At 42.9% G+C, this 19017-nt stretch overlaps 1 long non-coding RNA gene across 1 annotated transcript; it reads right to left on the reverse strand.

Annotated features, from left to right (window-relative positions):
- Positions 1-9522: 9522 nt before the first annotated feature.
- On the reverse strand, positions 9523-10442 carry LOC117186016. Its single transcript, XR_004471179.1, has 2 exons — positions 10111-10442; positions 9523-10050 (listed from the first exon to the last, which is right to left on the reverse strand). It is a non-coding gene; the product is annotated as an uncharacterized LOC117186016 (long non-coding RNA).
- Between the last annotated feature and the right edge of the window lie 8575 nt (positions 10443-19017).

Consider the following 19017-nt stretch of genomic DNA (forward strand, 5'->3'; position numbering starts at 1 on the left):
CCGTGACGTGGGCCATGAAGTCTCGCCGGTCCTTAAGGACATAGCAGAGGACAAAGTAGCGGTGCTGCTTTGGCCGGTGGCACAGATACATCTGGAACTGCAGGACGTCGGCGAAGCGGAAGAACAGTTGCATATCCTCCGTCCGCGGTATGGCACGATCGTTGATCCGATCCACCAGGTCCCCAAACGCGGAGAACGCCAGCCTCGCGTTCACCCCCAGCAGCTTCTTCTCCAGATTTAGGCGAGCGGCCACCGAGAAATTGGGAGGAATCGGCAGGGGGCCAATGACCCGAGCGAGAGTCGTCGAGGGTATAGTAATCACGGGGACGTCATCGGACATGATCGGACAATCGATCGACACTGGAATCTGCCCCTTCGACTCCTTTATGGATCGCACGTCCAGCAGGGCGACCACACCGTTCTTGTCCGGTCTCGCGCTCATGCTCCTCGCTTCCTCCTCCTCCGCTTCGATTATCCTTTGATATCGGATCTCTTCTTCCTCGTCTAGCTTCTGGCGGAATCTTCGACGGATCTCCTGTATGGTGGCACTCAGCCGCAAAGTGTTCCTGGCCTCCGCATTCCTCCGACTCGGACTCCGCGCCCGTGTAGCCTCGTACCGCAGCCCCTCGTAGGCCACTGCCTTCGATCCCAAGAAATTCCCCTCCCGCTGCCGGTGCTCTGCCCTGATATTCTTTTCGGCACTTACGTCTCGCACCTTTCGTGGGCTTCTGGGTAGGCGGTGGGGGGAGCGTGACTCGCTCTGCCGATGGAAGTATCCAGGGGAGCTAGCGCGCTGGTGCTGTCGGACGCTATTGTGGCGTTCATGTGTCCTCTCCAGATTCTCCAGACAGATGTCTGTATTTTTCGAGTAAGCCATTGTTAATTTTTTTTTTTCACTTACAATGCCACGAAAAACTACTACAATTTTTCCAGTTTCTGGTTTAAAACTTAAACTTTTTTAAATGAAAGAATTTCCAAAACCTGAATGAAAGATGATAAATTTGTCAGGGATCCCGTTTAGAGGGGCTTATTCCATTCCGTTTGTCAAAATATAGAAGAATCGATGGAGAAACGTTTGAAATACATACATATATTATCCATCGATAATCTGCCATCTCTGCAGCCCCTTCCTTCGATCGTTGTTTTCTTTATTTTTATTCCCTACGATTCTTACATATTCCGTTTTGCTAATACTCGTAGATACCTATGGACGTGCACTCGGATTTTTCGCACTACCCACCAGGGGATACCACATGCCCGATGTGAAATTTCTGGTTTTCTGTCATTTGAGCGGTAGCAAGGTGGTTGTACCTTTGTGAAGCGTACAATAAATTGATATATATGTGGGTTGGTGTGCAGTTTCGTACGCCAAGCCCAAATGATGATCAGATCCCTAAACACAATGAGCAGCAACGACGATCCCATCGCTAAGATAACGACGAGCAACAAGGATCCCATCGCTAAGGAGACGACGAGAAACGAAGAGGCCATCACAGAAATAAAACGACGACGGTGAACGAAAGACGAAAAAACCAGGACGGGAATGCAAGAGTGTGTTCACAAAAAACTAAACGACGTAAAAGAAAGAAGGCAATTATCCCAAATTTACTAAACATTAACTTAAAATTAACTATTAAACCTAAAATAAATAGAGAGAATATCCAATTACTACAAAAACCACACCACCTTCAATTTAATGGAATATTAACATGTCGGGTTTCTATTAAAACTCGGATCTGCTTCCAGTGCAACACGTCAAATAGCGAAAGCTCCGCTGGGAAACTCCAATAACTCAACTAGTGTAGAGATGTGCCAGTTTATACACCGAACATGTCTCAAACGAACTCTCTGGATTAGATCCCAGGGTCTTCGACTCTGGCCGAACGGCTACCGCCGCGTCAATATGAGCCAGCCAGCCGTAGCTCCTCGTCCTCTCCGGAGGTCCAAGGGATTTGCTCCTGGCTGTACTGTGGCAGGCACTAATCATGATGACGCTGCTGTGTTGCTGAGTCGACAATGTGTCGTCCCGTTTGCTGCAGCAGAGACAGACCAGTGATTGTCTGGGAACCGGGAAATATTGTCAGCAACCCTCCATTCTTACGCCGCCGAATCAAACGCTGGGCTTCAGCTTCGAGACGGGTAAGTGAATCGTTATATAATTTTTGATATATTTTACAGTATATCTTCCTTCGCAGAGAACATATGTATGTATTTACCCTACGATTTTCCACAAAACACAAAACAATACGATTTCCACCCGCCACACGGAGTCCTATCCAAGCTGTTGAGAAATGAGCATTGTAGTTTTTACTTCAATGTTCATGTATATTACAACTGCCCTATTCATACGCTCATGATTGTATTGCACCGCTTAAGTAACTATTTTAACGCGCATAGCTGTGTTGTCATTGCTTGTGTCCAAAACATAGCTGTAATGTTCTCACACGTATAGCTAAAGCCCGCAGCTGCACACGCATACAACGATGTGTACCGTTTTGCATTGGACCGTCGCATCGCCTGATCTTTCAATTCCCTTTTAGTCCCTTAGTCGAAATCTAGATGAAACCAACCGCACGCATAGTTTATACAGCCGCATCATAGACACCCCACGCTATTCATATACATGTGTAACATAACCACCCATATTAAATAACCTATATATGAAAATAAATAAGCTCAATATATTAAAAGATTATACAGTCCACTAATTCATAACCACAAGCATTTCCGAGCCGTATTCGAGACTGGCGTTTTCGTATCCGCCACTTGCAAGATACGAAGCTAACAAGTCATCGTCATTCTTCGACCTGGCCATCGACAACAAGGACTTTGACTACGGCAACCAAGATCTCGTTGTTGTTAGGTTTAAGGATATACGCGTCCATTCAATTAGATAGTAGAAAAAATTGTTTTCCACTTGTTTATTTATTTATACTAAGCTAAGTTTACGTTTACAAACTATGCCAATTTCTATATCGAAACTTAAAAGCAAAGTCTCTCTTATGTAATCTTTTGTGATTAGAGGCGAATCAAGTTGCACTCGAATCAACTCTTTGTATGCCTCTCAAGATCAAAATAGGCGTAACTCAATTCTCGGGACAAAAATGCTGGTTCATCAGTGCATTCTATATCCAGAAGCGGGATCCGCTCGGAATGGGGGTTTTGCGACCATTTCGAAAAATTCATAGCTTGAAAGTGGCTTATCAGGTCAGGTTAGCAGATTTCCGCTCCGCATGCACTCACTCGTCTCTCTAAGCCAGCTTATCTCTCTCTATTGTACGTCTCATTCTTTCCCTTTTCTGCGCTTGAATTGTCCTTGTTTTAGGGGGCCACGTGTATGTCAGAAGTGTCGGTGGCAGGGGGAAGAATTATATGGAAGACTGTCGAAGGCTCTGATTGTCTGTCAATAAAATTGTGACTTTTATATTCGCTCTGCAAACTTTGGTTAAGAGCAGGGTCGAAGTATTGGAACAAGGCGTCAAGAGAGCAAGGAGTTACAAGTCTCAGTCTAATGGGAATCCGTACAGATCCGAGTGTCGGTAAAGGTACAGTGGCACACGTCAAAAGCAGCCAAATCCTAGTGTAAATACATATGTACATATGCATACAAATAAATCTCAACCAAACCTTACAAATTGAGAGATATTGACAGTTTTTACGGAATTTTTATTCGAATGCAATAATATCTCGTTATTTGTTCACTTACCTAACTATTCCACCATCCGCTTCCGCACTGACATCCGCAGCTACCGCACATCCGTCCTGCGCCTTGTTTCGCTTATGGCTCTGTTTGCTTTGTTCCCGCCTCTCTATGCGTTTGTTTTCCATTTCACCTGAGCACATACATACACCCTGAAGAGGGTATTTTTATTTCGACCGGATGCTTGCACACACAGTAGAAAGCATATCCGACCCATAAGGTACATACATATATTCCTGATTATCCAGAGCATAAACAACCCATTAGATGGGAAGACTGATATAAATTGGGTGAAAGGATTGGTGAGAAAACTGTCTTGTCCCGAATATAATTCAAGAAAACGTTTAGAAATGCAAACATACCCCGTACGTGTGTACAGTTCATCCAAGATTATCGAAACAGCATCGATACATCATACGATGTACGTATGAATGTATGCAGTTATCACACGAACGATCCATCTTAAAGGGCATCAAACGGGCTTGCTCTTATCTTTTTTGTCGACGCTGGCAGTTTCAAACGTGTTTTGCGACGGGACCGTGCTTCGACAGCGTGGACAAAAAGCACACAAATAACTGTCAAAGCTGCATTTCGCTTCCAAAGTAAACACAGCAAAACAATGGAGGAGAATCGGCAAAGCGAACAAATTGAAAGCTCGATTGATAGTCGGCTCTCTCCGCACTTCTTTCCCCGTAGCACTTGAGATTAATACAAAGAGAGCACAAAGAAACCACACGAGTTCTGCGCGGTGCTTTGAAACTTTGGAAGAGGCGAAAAACTTTAATTTCTGGCTTACCTTATAATGTGTACACCCGACGACAAAAAACCTTCTCTTTTTTTCACAAATGTTATAAGATTAGTAAAATTTCTTGTTTTTTTGAATCAATAAATCAATTTCTTGCAAAAATGCATACAAACTAATCTGTTTTCTACAAGCTAATGACAAATTATAAAATGCCGATCATTTTCGGCAAGTCTGGCTCCACATTTGCGAATAAAATTTCTCCTTGTCAGGTTTTAATTTAGTGTTTTATTATTCGATGTTTTTCATGCAACTTTTATAGGCCGTGTCCGTATCCGGAATCAATCTAGGTACGTGTCCTTTTGTACACTTGTACAGATAGATATCTATATAATGCACTGATGGGCCAGCATTTTTGTCTCGAGAAATCGAGGTACGCCTATTTCGATTTTGATTTTGTGAGGCATACAAAGAGTTGATTCGAGTGCAACTTGATTCGCCTCTAATCACAAAAGATTACATAAGAGAGACTTTGCTTTTAAGTTTCGATATAGAAATTGGCATAGTTTGTAAACGTAAACTTAGCTTAGTATAAATAAATAAACAAGTGGAAAACAATTTTTTCTACTATCTAATTGAATGGACGCGTATATCCTTAAACCTAACAACAACGAGATCTTGGTTGCCGTAGTCAAAGTCCTTGTTGTCGATGGCCAGGTCGAAGAATGACGATGACTTGTTAGCTTCGTATCTTGCAAGTGGCGGATACGAAAACGCCAGTCTCGAATACGGCTCGGAAATGCTTGTGGTTATGAATTAGTGGACTGTATAATCTTTTAATATATTGAGCTTATTTATTTTCATATATAGGTTATTTAATATGGGTGGTTATGTTACACATGTATATGAATAGCGTGGGGTGTCTATGATGCGGCTGTATAAACTATGCGTGCGGTTGGTTTCATCTAGATTTCGACTAAGGGACTAAAAGGGAATTGAAAGATCAGGCGATGCGACGGTCCAATGCAAAACGGTACACATCGTTGTATGCGTGTGCAGCTGCGGGCTTTAGCTATACGTGTGAGAACATTACAGCTATGTTTTGGACACAAGCAATGACAACACAGCTATGCGCGTTAAAATAGTTACTTAAGCGGTGCAATACAATCATGAGCGTATGAATAGGGCAGTTGTAATATACATGAACATTGAACTAAAAACTACAATGCTCATTTCTCAACAGCTTGGATAGGACTCCGTGTGGCGGGTGGAAATCGTACTGTTTTGTGTTTTGTGGAAAATCGTAGGGTACATACATATGTTCTCTGCGAAGGAAGATATATTGTAAAATATATCAAAAATTATATAACGATTCACTTACCCGTCTCGAAGCTGAAGCCCAGCGTTTGATTCGGCGGCGTAAGAATGGAGGGTTGCTGACAATATTTCCCGGTTCCCAGACAATCACTGGTCTGTCTCTGCTGCAGCAAACGGGACGACACATTGTCGACTCAGCAACACAGCAGCGTCATCATGATTAGTGCCTGCCACAGTACAGCCAGGAGCAAATCCCTTGGACCTCCGGAGAGGACGAGGAGCTACGGCTGGCTGGCTCATATTGACGCGGCGGTAGCCGTTCGGCCAGAGTCGAAGACCCTGGGATCTAATCCAGAGAGTTCGTTTGAGACATGTTCGGTGTATAAACTGGCACATCTCTACACTAGTTGAGTTATTGGAGTTTCCCAGCGGAGCTTTCGCTATTTGACGTGTTGCAATGGAAGCAGATCCGAGTTTTAATAGAAACCCGACATGTTAATATTCCATTAAATTGAAGGTGGTGTGGTTTTTGTAGTAATTGGATATTCTCTCTATTTATTTTAGGTTTAATAGTTAATTTTAAGTTAATGTTTAGTAAATTTGGGATAATTGCCTTCTTTCTTTTACGTCGTTTAGTTTTTTGTGAACACACTCTTGCATTCCCGTCCTGGTTTTTTCGTCTTTCGTTCACCGTCGTCGTTTTATTTCTGTGATGGCCTCTTCGTTTCTCGTCGTCTCCTTAGCGATGGGATCCTTGTTGCTCGTCGTTATCTTAGCGATGGGATCGTCGTTGCTGCTCATTGTGTTTAGGGATCTGATCATCATTTGGGCTTGGCGTACGAAACTGCACACCAACCCACATATATATCAATTTATTGTACGCTTCACAAAGGTACAACCACCTTGCTACCGCTCAAATGACAGAAAACCAGAAATTTCACATCGGGCATGTGGTATCCCCTGGTGGGTAGTGCGAAAAATCCGAGTGCACGTCCATAGGTATCTACGAGTATTAGCAAAACGGAATATGTAAGAATCGTAGGGAATAAAAATAAAGAAAACAACGATCGAAGGAAGGGGCTGCAGAGATGGCAGATTATCGATGGATAATATATGTATGTATTTCAAACGTTTCTCCATCGATTCTTCTATATTTTGACAAACGGAATGGAATAAGCCCCTCTAAACGGGATCCCTGACAAATTTATCATCTTTCATTCAGGTTTTGGAAATTCTTTCATTTAAAAAAGTTTAAGTTTTAAACCAGAAACTGGAAAAATTGTAGTAGTTTTTCGTGGCATTGTAAGTGAAAAAAAAAAATTAACAATGGCTTACTCGAAAAATACAGACATCTGTCTGGAGAATCTGGAGAGGACACATGAACGCCACAATAGCGTCCGACAGCACCAGCGCGCTAGCTCCCCTGGATACTTCCATCGGCAGAGCGAGTCACGCTCCCCCCACCGCCTACCCAGAAGCCCACGAAAGGTGCGAGACGTAAGTGCCGAAAAGAATATCAGGGCAGAGCACCGGCAGCGGGAGGGGAATTTCTTGGGATCGAAGGCAGTGGCCTACGAGGGGCTGCGGTACGAGGCTACACGGGCGCGGAGTCCGAGTCGGAGGAATGCGGAGGCCAGGAACACTTTGCGGCTGAGTGCCACCATACAGGAGATCCGTCGAAGATTCCGCCAGAAGCTAGACGAGGAAGAAGAGATCCGATATCAAAGGATAATCGAAGCGGAGGAGGAGGAAGCGAGGAGCATGAGCGCGAGACCGGACAAGAACGGTGTGGTCGCCCTGCTGGACGTGCGATCCATAAAGGAGTCGAAGGGGCAGATTCCAGTGTCGATCGATTGTCCGATCATGTCCGATGACGTCCCCGTGATTACTATACCCTCGACGACTCTCGCTCGGGTCATTGGCCCCCTGCCGATTCCTCCCAATTTCTCGGTGGCCGCTCGCCTAAATCTGGAGAAGAAGCTGCTGGGGGTGAACGCGAGGCTGGCGTTCTCCGCGTTTGGGGACCTGGTGGATCGGATCAACGATCGTGCCATACCGCGGACGGAGGATATGCAACTGTTCTTCCGCTTCGCCGACGTCCTGCAGTTCCAGATGTATCTGTGCCACCGGCCAAAGCAGCACCGCTACTTTGTCCTCTGCTATGTCCTTAAGGACCGGCGAGACTTCATGGCCCACGTCACGGTGCCCTGCCTCCTGTTCCGGGAGTTCGTTTACTGCTACCCCCAGACGATGGGCAACATCCACTACGTGGAGGATATGTTCCAGCTGACGCCCGTGCGCCCCCAACTCTCCTCCTGGCTAAAGGTCATTTCGAACCTGATCACCGGCCGCTACCTCTACGATCGTTTGGGGGAGCTGACCTACATACATGCTCTTCCAGCCAGAGGAGCCGCTGTTGGCGCTAACCAGACTACCAGGTGACTGACAAATTTAACGTTCAAAATTTGTAGAATGTAGAAATTTAACAGGCATTCTTTGATGAGAATAAAAGCTTGTACAAACAAATGTATATCTGTTCAAATCATGAATTGTTTCATTTGATTAAGAATAATGCTGTGCATTTTCTCGGTCATTATTAAGTAGACACCATGCAACAAGATTAAGCTCGAAATCAAAACTCGAAAAAAGTCGAGACTGACTTTTTCTTATAGCCTTGGGGCTCCAAAATGTTATAATAAATTATGGCTGTTTGTTGTATTGTTAGTTAAATATTTGGTTCAAAGGTAAGCTTGCTTTTTTCCACATATGCACCTTGTATGGTACACCTAGTATGGAAAACTTCTTAATTCTGAATAGCTATTGAAAGCAGCTATCAATCGCCCCTGAAGGCTGTGTAGCTTTAGCTACATACAAGTCCATACAAAAAACCATAAGTTAGTTACAAGTCATCATTTACCCCAGGGCTATCAGGAAAGCAGAGCTTGGTGCCACGGTTTATTCTGGCTGTTGCATAGTGCTATCATTCACATATTTTCTAAGGCTCTTGATAGTCTCAATGAATAACATATTTGGATACCCTTTCAGAGACTGATTTTGATTATACGTAAATATGTATGTTTGTTAGAGAGAGAGAGAGAGAACGCGAAAGAGAGATCGAGTTCCTGGTAGTGGACTCAGAAAAGGGAAATTTCTAGTTTTGTATACCCGATACTCAAAATAGTATAGGGTACATCAGATTTGTGGTGAAAATGGATGTGTGTTACGTCCAGAAGGAAGCGTTTCCGACCCCATAAAGTATACATATATATTCTTTATCAGCATCAATAGCCGAGTCAATTGATCTATGTCTGTCTGTCCATCTGTCCGTCCTTATGAGCGCTTAGATCTCAGAGACTATAAGAGCTAGAGCAACCAAATTTGATATCCACACTCCTGTGATATCGAACCTGCACAAGTGAATTTCGAAATTTCGCCCCACCCCCTTCCGCTCCCACAAAGGACGAAAATCTGTGGCATCCATAGATCTCAAAGACTATTAAAGCTAGAGTATTCAAGTTTGGTATCCACACTTCTGTGATATCTCACTGTTACAAGTTTATTTCAAAATTTCGCCTGGCCCCCTTCCGACACTGCAAAAGACGAAAGTCTGTGGCATCCACAATTTTTAAATGCGAGAAAATTAAAAAACGTATAGACATAATCGTAGAGAATAACCATATCTACCAGATTGCCGTCTGTCTCTTTCTTACACACTCTTCTTCGTAAATGTGTGCGCACTCTGGCGGAGGGAAGCCGTACTGACTGAGTATCGGGTATGAATGTAGAGTCGCGGCCGTAGCAGCGACTCACAACGTTGCCCCTCGTTTTTAAATGAGTCCGAGTATTTAGTTATCTAATTTCATTCAATTTGTAAAAACGTTATCAAAATGTTATCAGCAGATAGTCCGAGTCCAGATTTCCTTTGGCTCCGGTCCTAACTTTGTCTTCAATAACAAGATTGGTCTGGACTGTTGCTGCTGCAGTGGCTTCACCAGCCAGTTGATGATTAAGGCATCAACTGGCTGAGGTTACCACTCCAGCAGCAACAGTAAAGAATAATTTTGTTCTTCAAGGCAAATTATTATGAAGGTAATGTCGTCACTCGAATGCATTGCAAGGTGGCGGTCCAATGAAATCGCTCTGCATTTCATTCTGTGCTCCTACCTCCTTCAAAATTCCATCTGTCAAGGTCTTCACATTGTCTTCCGCTTCTTGATGGGTGGTGTCGGTGGGTCCGAAGTATCAGAAGAATCGGTTGTTGCTGGCGTTCCATCGCTGTGGTGCCATCGTTCTTCAGCAAGCAAAGAAGTCGATCAACCAATTGAAAAATACTTTATTCACAAATACTCACAGAACCATCGGTGGAGATTCCTATGTCTGTTGAGAGTAGCAGAAAGAAGCTAACGATGGCTGAGAATTTCCATTTTAAATGGAATAGACCTGCAGTGTTCTGAGCAGCGACCGTCTTTTAGTAGGTGCGCAAACTGCAAGCAGCGCTATTTCATGGAATTACCCCACTAGTATATGTATGTATTTCATTATGTACAAGGTAAATGAACACATCAAATACCTACCACTTTCAGACGCTGAACATTTTCTTAATTGAATTCGAAGAATTGGCCGATCGTAGCACCACTGCGAAGCGGTGTTCCCCACATTGCTGCACTGCGCTAAGCAGAACTATACTTACAATATGAACAAAAGAACAAGTCACAAACTACTGACTGAAACTAAGCGGGTGTCTGTGTCATTTAAGAAATTCCAGAACGGTAAACAGGGTGGTGGCCTATTGCTTAAGGCTCTTGCTAATGACCAAGGCAGTGGAGGTAGCATGCAAAATTATATCTGCCTCTGTTATGTTTTTTCACTGAGGCAGATGCATTACTAGAATTTTCGTTTTTATACGCTGCACAATTTTGGTGAAAAAACCAAAAGCGCCGAAACATTGGACAATACTTACAATATCTAGAAGTTCCTGAGACTTCCTGTCAAGCGTTTGCTCCATCGTTTTTAATTGAGTTTTTGCATTTTAATTGCAAGCGAATACTCCGTTTTCATAGGAAATTTCATAGAACAAATTAAATTCAATTTACAATCCGAGGATTTTAATTAAAAGATTAACAAACTTTGATCCCTTAAGAGACTGTGGCTAAATTTTGATTGAACTTTTACGTTTATTTGGCGTTTGGTTTTTGTATTATGGATCCCGCAATTGTAGACAGTCAGCCGTTTTGATATTCAACTTTTTATACCCGATACTCGAAATGAGTATTGGGGTATATTAGATTTGTGGTAAAAGTGGATGTGTGTAACGTCCAGAAGGAATCGTTTCCGACCCCATAAAGTATATATATTCTTGATCAGCATCAATAGCCGAGTCGATTGAGCCATGTCTGTCTGACCGTCTGTCCGTCTGTCCGTCTGTCCGTCCGTCCGTCTGTCTGTCTGTCCGTCCCTATTAGCGCCTAGTGCTCAAAGACTATAAGAGCTAGAGCAACGATGTTTTGGATCCAGACTTCTGTGATATGTCACTGCTACAAAAATATTTCAAAACTTCGCCCCGCCCACTTCCGCCCCCACAAAAGACGAAAATCTGTGGCATCCACAATTTTAAAGATACGAGAAAACCAAAAACGCAGAATTGTAGAGAATGACCATATCTTTTAGACTGCAGAATTTGAATAAGATCGTATTATTATTATAGCCAGCATCAAGAAAACAATTTCATTTTTTCTCGCCCTGTCTCTCTCTAACACACACGTAGCATAGCCGGCTTTGCTTAGAGTAAAACATTAGCGCCTAGACCTCAGAGACTATAAAAACTAGAGCAACCAAATTTGGTATCCACACTCCTAATATATCGGACCGAGACGAGTTTGTTTCAAAATTTCGCCACACCCCCTTCCGCCCCCGCAAAGGATGAAAATCTGGGGATATTCACAAATCTCAGAGACTATTAAGGCCCCCTTCCGCCCCCACAAAGGACGAAAATCTGTTGCATCCACAATATTGAGGATACGAGAAAACTAAAAACGCAGAATCATAGATAATGATCATATCTATCAGATTGCTGAATCTGGATCAGATCAGATCATTTTTATAGCCAAAAGGAAAAAATCAATTTGCACTGGCTACGCAGCGCCCGACGTCACGCTCAGACTGATTTTCTGTCTCTCTCGCACGCACTCTTTGTCGTGTCGTTCAATATTAGCGGCGTCTGCCGGAGGAGAGCCATACTGACTTAGTATCGGGTATAACTGTAGAGTTGCGGTGTCCGCTGCAACTCACAACGTTCTCCCTCGTTCTACGTGGAATTATCTCCCTCACCATGTACATAAGTCTGGCGGAGTGATGCCTGACTAGGCACAAACTCGTATGTTTGTATGCCTGTGTGTGCTTATCCCTAAACTTTGTCACAGTTAAATGACAATAAACGTCACACAAAACGCCATAAGGACACACACAGTCTCAGTCCTAGCCCCGGCCCCAAACTCTCGAAGAGATGAGAGGCAAGCCGTTACTGATAGAAGACGACAACAAGGAGACGTGAAAAGGACATGCTCGTAAAAGCCAAAAGTTGTGTATGCCAGCTACATCAGCATCGTATAAAAGTTTGCCTTTTCAGGCGCCCTCCACCTTTTGGCCAACATCGTCGTATTTTTATACTCTTTCCGATCCCAGAGAGGAAAGTATTTCAGACCCTAAGATATGCCCGGAGATATGTTTTGTGTAATATAATTGAATGGCAAGGAGATCCTGAGATATTCACAATCCTAAAGATATAGTACTCCGATTTAAAACAAATTTTTACATTGACTTTAACTCATGATCAACCAAGACCCTTGTACACATAAATCTGGTTAAATTGTCTGAGAAAAGGCTGCAGTTCAACCGCAAAAAGTATGATATATAGTTGAAAATATATACTAAAGACAAGTCCCCTGTTGACTGTTAGTTATGTTTACTGTGATTAAAATATCGATGAATCGGTGAAGGGTGTCTAATGCTTCGTCTCGTCTCGTTGGCCTTCTCTTCGTGTTCTCTTTTTTTTGTACATACTTAAGCCTCTGACTGAGGCACGTCATAACTTAGCCATAAAACAGCTGACAACAGAGGCGGATGCGAATGGGGGCACCGCCATCCCACCTAGTTGCTTTAGTGGCTTAATGTGCGAAACAACTGGCCAGCATAAGCAAGGGACAACGGGTGAGTTCAATGCCTGCAGAATTAAAGCACTAAGAAAGCGCACTAGCACCGCTTTGCGCTGTTTTCTACACAGGGATGCTGATGGAAATCCTGTGAAGGGGCATTGCTGCACTACCCATATGTTAAGACCTACTCCAGTAGAGTGCAGAGCATTCACATAGGACATGCTGCTTGGATAGAAAGTTTCTTGATTCCAACAAACCCAAGTGAATGGTCCAAAGGAGTCGTTGGGTAAGTCAAACCGATGGAGGACGAGCTGATCTCCTGCTGGAAGAATAATCCCTACGAGTGTGCTGCACTGCCCGAGCAGTACAACCGATTCATTTGCTTATATTCAAAGCGTGATCCGAAAGAGCAGAACCAGAAGCAGTCTGAAATACCAAAAGAGCTGCAACAGATCAAAGCTTCTCAGGAGTTCCATCCGATTTCCTGATCGTATCTTCAATTGAAGCAAGCCATTGTTCAATCAGATAAAAATACATCCAATCGTCTTGGTTTAATCATACTCGTATCGTCGAGACTCGCTTTTGCTTCCGATTCCTCACAAAACCAATCTTTACTTTTAAGATATAGAGACATATAGAGAGAGAAAAAAGATTGCGGGAAACTCAGTCTTGACCGGAAAATGCTTCCTTCATCACGGCTATGCAAATGATCCGATATCGCCAGGCGTTTCACCATTACAGAGGGGATCATGTCGTCTTTGCTATGGCCGCCTTCGTAGACCGGCTCGTAATACTCTGACGTAAAATGAAGAATTGATTGATCGATACAGTCGCGAAATGAGCTATGAAGTTGGAAATCATAGACACTATTGACTCGGAAACTTAACTAATTATTCACCTACATACATACTATATATAAATATTAGGATCATTTGATCACAACTTGTACTGATTGCGCTTGAGTACGAGCCAGAGTACGATTGTCCTTGCATACCGGTATGGGAGCCAAGCTCACATGAATGTTGCGACTCTGCGGACCTGCACGGAAAACGACTATCAGCAATCCCTCCTTTTTTTTATTTCCATAAACTTAATTATCTGTGGAACCTGAGCCGATGAGTCTTGGCGCACCATTAAAAAAACCAGTGTTTACGATTGATAGTGCGGTAGATAAGCAAATAATATATGTAATTTAAATAAAACTTTTGAAATAAGTACACTTACCTTCGCGGGTGCGCCTTGGATGTCTGAATGTTTTAATACATTGCTTGTCGATCGTGGCTACAGGAATGACACCATATAGCAGAATGGAATGAAGGAGAGAATGATTAAAGTGTACCACCGTAATTTAAGAGAAGTCAAGACGAAGAGAGATAAAAAGAAAATAGATTGTTTTTGCAAATACAATTTTTACAGATCTGTCTTAAGATTTCGGCCCGCGCTGTAGCTGGTTCCCTCAAGTAATTCCAACGTATACTTTATGTCCCAGCCTCAAATGCAACGCGGGAACAACTTTAGATGCGAGTCGGGCAGGTTGAGATACTTAAAATGTGGACATTATTTAAAGGATCTGCTGCTGCGGAGCGGCTTGGAAAACTGCTGCAATCAGCCGTGGAGCGGTGGAGAAAGAGAAAAAGGCGAAAGAGCAAGAGAGAGTTTTTTTACAACGGATTATGTTGATTTGGTTACTGAAGATGCTCGGCGGATCCCAGAGATCCCGATAGGGATCGGACAGGTCTTGCACCTTCTTAGTGGCCTATAGACTCTTGACGAGCCGCTCAATGGCTACCATTAGCATCGGAGCTGTGAGTTCTTCATAGTTCATCGTGACGCCATACCTATTCGCTCCCTTAATAGACTCTTCGATGTCCTTGGGCAGGAGCTGTCGCTTGCGGTTGATGTGCATGCTTCGCACCTCAATCATGTTGGGCGAGTAGGAACGGGGGCAGCTTAGAGAGACGTGCCGGTTGAGAAAAACCAGAGCTGTGCTCTTCCGCGTTCCATAGAAGTCCTGAAGGGGCAGGTAGTAGTAGTTTATGATACTCGAACGACGCGAGGGCCAGATTGGTTATGCGCTGCAGCAGCGACACTTGATCGGAGAACCTAAAATCAGCATGCGGCACATAAGAGGGCGGTAAGGGTGTTCCAACCTAAGCTCGATCTTTCGTATTCTTATTGAAAACCCTACCATATCTGTGTTCCAGCTGATGCCTCCGAAAGTACCCAATCCGATAAGTTTCGCCCGATAATGTGCCGACAGACCGAAGTGTGCCTCTTTGAGGAAGACCTCTGAGATGACGTCATCGTAGGTCTGATTCGATTGCATTAGCGCCACCACGATAGGCTCGTTTAGCATGGAATCGGTTATGGCCAGGTCTATATGATGGAAGTCAATGATCCCCGCAACTATCGCCTGTTTCGATTTCTCCAACAGGTTAGCAATACTGCCGAAAATTAGCGAGAAATAAAAATAATGATAAGATTATATTTAATCGAAATTAAATCTGCGTTTTGTGATACGAACTGATCGTAATAAAACTTCGTTTCCTATGATATCGTTTTTATATAACTTTAAAACTTGCACACTCACATTCAATTAGATTTGCTCTACCTGTTGCTAATCCTATGTTACGTAAACAATTTTGATCAGAAATTGAAAAGGAATGTGTTATGCAAACTCGAATACTATGTTCGTAGTTGGATCCGCTTCGGGGATTGCAATTATCAAGAAAATGGGCTATCTCATCATCTATTCTAATGGATCTTCTAATTTTAGTACTATTCTTTGTCTAATAATCATTTCAGCCTAAGAAAGCCATCGGGTTGTTTAAATCAAAGTACTTTTAGCACAATTGTATAGTTGTTGGACTAATTTCAATAAAAAACTAGCGTGAACGTTGTGAGCCGTGGCTTTTGCCGATATATATACCAATATGATCCGATGCCTGCTTTATGTTCTATCTCCCTCTCTCTCTCGATTTAATTTGTTGATTAATGCGGGAAGGGGGAGTGTGTTCTAATCGGTATTCTAGCACTTCGTTTATCCCCTTTCCACCGAATGACCTATTCGATTGGAATTTTAAATAACAACAATAGCACCGCCGTTGTTTCTCACTTCTCCGCGCGCACACTGCACGAGGAACAGAACGAGTAAGCGCGTGGAAGGAGGAAGCGTAGCCACTGCAAATTAATTTGTTGCCTCTAACATAATAACATAATAAATCCCACCAGATCCAGATTCGTCATCGTAATATATTATAGAATGAAAATGATTCGAGAACATAAGTCCACGGACCCGTGCCCCATCTTATTTTGATTATTAAACGAATTGATTTGACTCCTCAATGTACTAACACGAGAATTAATTGTGTTTCACTTTAGCTTTGAGACTTATGCCGTTCCATGAAAAAAAAACCAAAAAACCAAACCTTCAGTTTATAATATTGATTTATCGATGTTTGGAGCACAGATTTATTTGGCCAGAAACAATTAGCCGGTCCACAGTAGTAGGACGTATTGATATTAAATGAAAGTTGATGATGCATACAAACGTACTGGCAACGTGGACAGAGAGGCTATTGACCATTCAGCACATCGTTGGTAAGGGAAATATACCCGACCTATGGAGCTGCCATTTTGCTTTTGCCAGCCCACATCTGGATATCAATGAAATTCTCTTCTGCTCGAGTATTTTCTGCACAATGACACATCGAAGAGAACCCCCACTTCTCCAAGCAAATGCAGGAAGGGAAAGGAGTAGAACCGTCCACCGCATGTCTTCCTCAATAGTCGTTGAGCAAAGGGTATTCGAGTGTGGAATACAACGATTAGTTGAGTCAGCTGCTGCTGCTCTCTACTATTCTCGGTCATCCCCCCGTTCAATGGCCTTCCATTTCTGGTTCATTTTCTTTGGGGCTCTTCCCACTAAGCTGGAAGGCAAGAAGGGGTGCCATGAGGGCTGTTCGAGTATTTGATACGAATATTTAGATCTATATGCTGAAAGAAGCAAATGCTAACAATGAGTATTGCGTGTTCAATATCAGATGATATATGTATAGTCATATGATAATATTTGATATCCAGCGAATTCAATCTGGTTTTTGTTGTTGTCTATAATTGTAACACAGCTACACGTATCACTATTTCTCTATCTCTCATGTCCTGGTTTCGGTAAAAACTAGCTCTACATGATTCGGAAAGGCCAGTGATTCAGCTGGGATGTAACTTTCGTGACTACTTGACACCAAACATTTGATTTCCTGTTTCAGACAGATAACAAATAGAGACTGTGTGATTTTGATGAAGTTTAAAGTTGCAGTTCATTAAAAACTATAGGACAGCTCCCCAGGAAAAATGCCTTTTGTTCGTGTTATTTCATTCCGGTGATACTCATAACTATCCCTTCTTTGATTCGCGTTATCCCAGTGCTCATAGAGACTTAAATATATTCCTCTTGCCTGTTACATATGCTCATATTCAAAAAAAGATACATATTCTATTAAGCAATGAGTACTGCATACATGAAAACGAAAACAAATTCAACGAATATAGGCATGGTGAAAAAATCTAGGGCTTCAATTCCATTTCTATTTTCATTTCCAATTTCTGTTCAGTTCCGAACCTCCCCTCTCTGCTGTGCCGTAAGGACTCCAAGGGCAAACAGACTTATGTTTTGGGGTTATCTTTTTTGGGCGTTCTTTGCGCAAATAAAGTTTTGCCTTTTGACTTGCGGCCTGACTTGATTGTCGAACGCATGTTGCACAGGGTTACTTCTGCTGTCGCCCTTCCTCACTGTTGGCAGAGGCAAACAGAATTGAAAATGAAACCACGCAAGCAGCAAAACATAGTGCACTCTGGTTCCTTTCCTCTGTCTCCACTCCGTTCCATTCTGTTCTGGTGAGTCGCGCGAGAAGCCCTTGTTGCACGTTGCCTATTGCAGCTATTACTCAAGCGACAGCCCTCCCACTCATTCGTCCTCCGCTGTCTCTAGCTCTGTGTACATGCAAACACGTTTCTGATTAGGAATCAACAGCAACGACAGAAGCAGCAGCAAGAACAAGGACCCAGGACCATCAGGACCATCAGGACACGCAGCTGATAGCTCGGATGGAGAGAAAAGGGATGCAGGGGTATGGTTTGAGAAAGCAAAGAAAGGCGTTGCCATAATGAAAATGCCACAAAAATGAATTCACAGACAAGAGCCATAAAATTGCAGCTATTGGGAACCTCAAATCTACACAGAAAGACCGCAATAACATCTTTGCCAACTCTTCTCGTATATCTAATTTGTACAACTTAAGAAACAAATAAACAAAATTTATATCTATTTGCTGAAAAATTTAATTTTACAAATCTCAATGTACCCGTAGATCGATCAGCTTCCGTGGCTTCAGAAATTATTAAGATATGCAAACGTGTTTGGTATAACACTTGGTATAAAGATTAGAGACAACGATAGTCAAAGCCAGTGGATATCTTGTCTCAGATGAACAACAGCTTATTGAGACGCCACAATTTGTATTTTCCATATCATGTCAGCTAAATACATATATATACATGAGTTTGTAGATTTACATATTGTGGTATATCTTCAAAATATTCTTAGTTATTTACCAAAAATTCCCTTCAAGAATGAAATCGAGTTTCACGGGTAGATGTCTTTGGGTGCCATTTTATGCCATTTTGTGTCAAACCCCCTTTCTCTGGCTTGGGTCTACTCGGATCTCTGCCAAGCAAGGATGAACATGGTCCCGAGCTTACATGGCATAAACATCGATATTGTCATAAACAATTACTACATCCGCAGAACTTACTCCAAGAGACCGATTGCTGTTGCCAGTGCGTTGGTGTGGGCGCAGCCTCTTTCTGTACCGCTCTTTACACTTTTAAAGGATCTCGCAAGCTGCTTGGACTTTGAGCTCGCGGATGATTGTGTCGTTTCGCACGAAATTGTGGGAGTCAGGGATTTCGCTCACACTTTTTCTCTGGCATGACTTGATGTACATACTCGTACAATGCGGGAATTAAGGTAAAATATTCAAAATTTAAGAGAATGTTGTAATATTTAAACAGAAACCAGTAGGCTCATCAAAATTTATCCAATCAAG

The sequence above is a fragment of the Drosophila miranda genome, chromosome XL (assembly GCF_003369915.1).
Source record: "Drosophila miranda strain MSH22 chromosome XL, D.miranda_PacBio2.1, whole genome shotgun sequence".
NCBI classification, from domain to species: Eukaryota; Metazoa; Arthropoda; class Insecta; order Diptera; family Drosophilidae; genus Drosophila; species Drosophila miranda.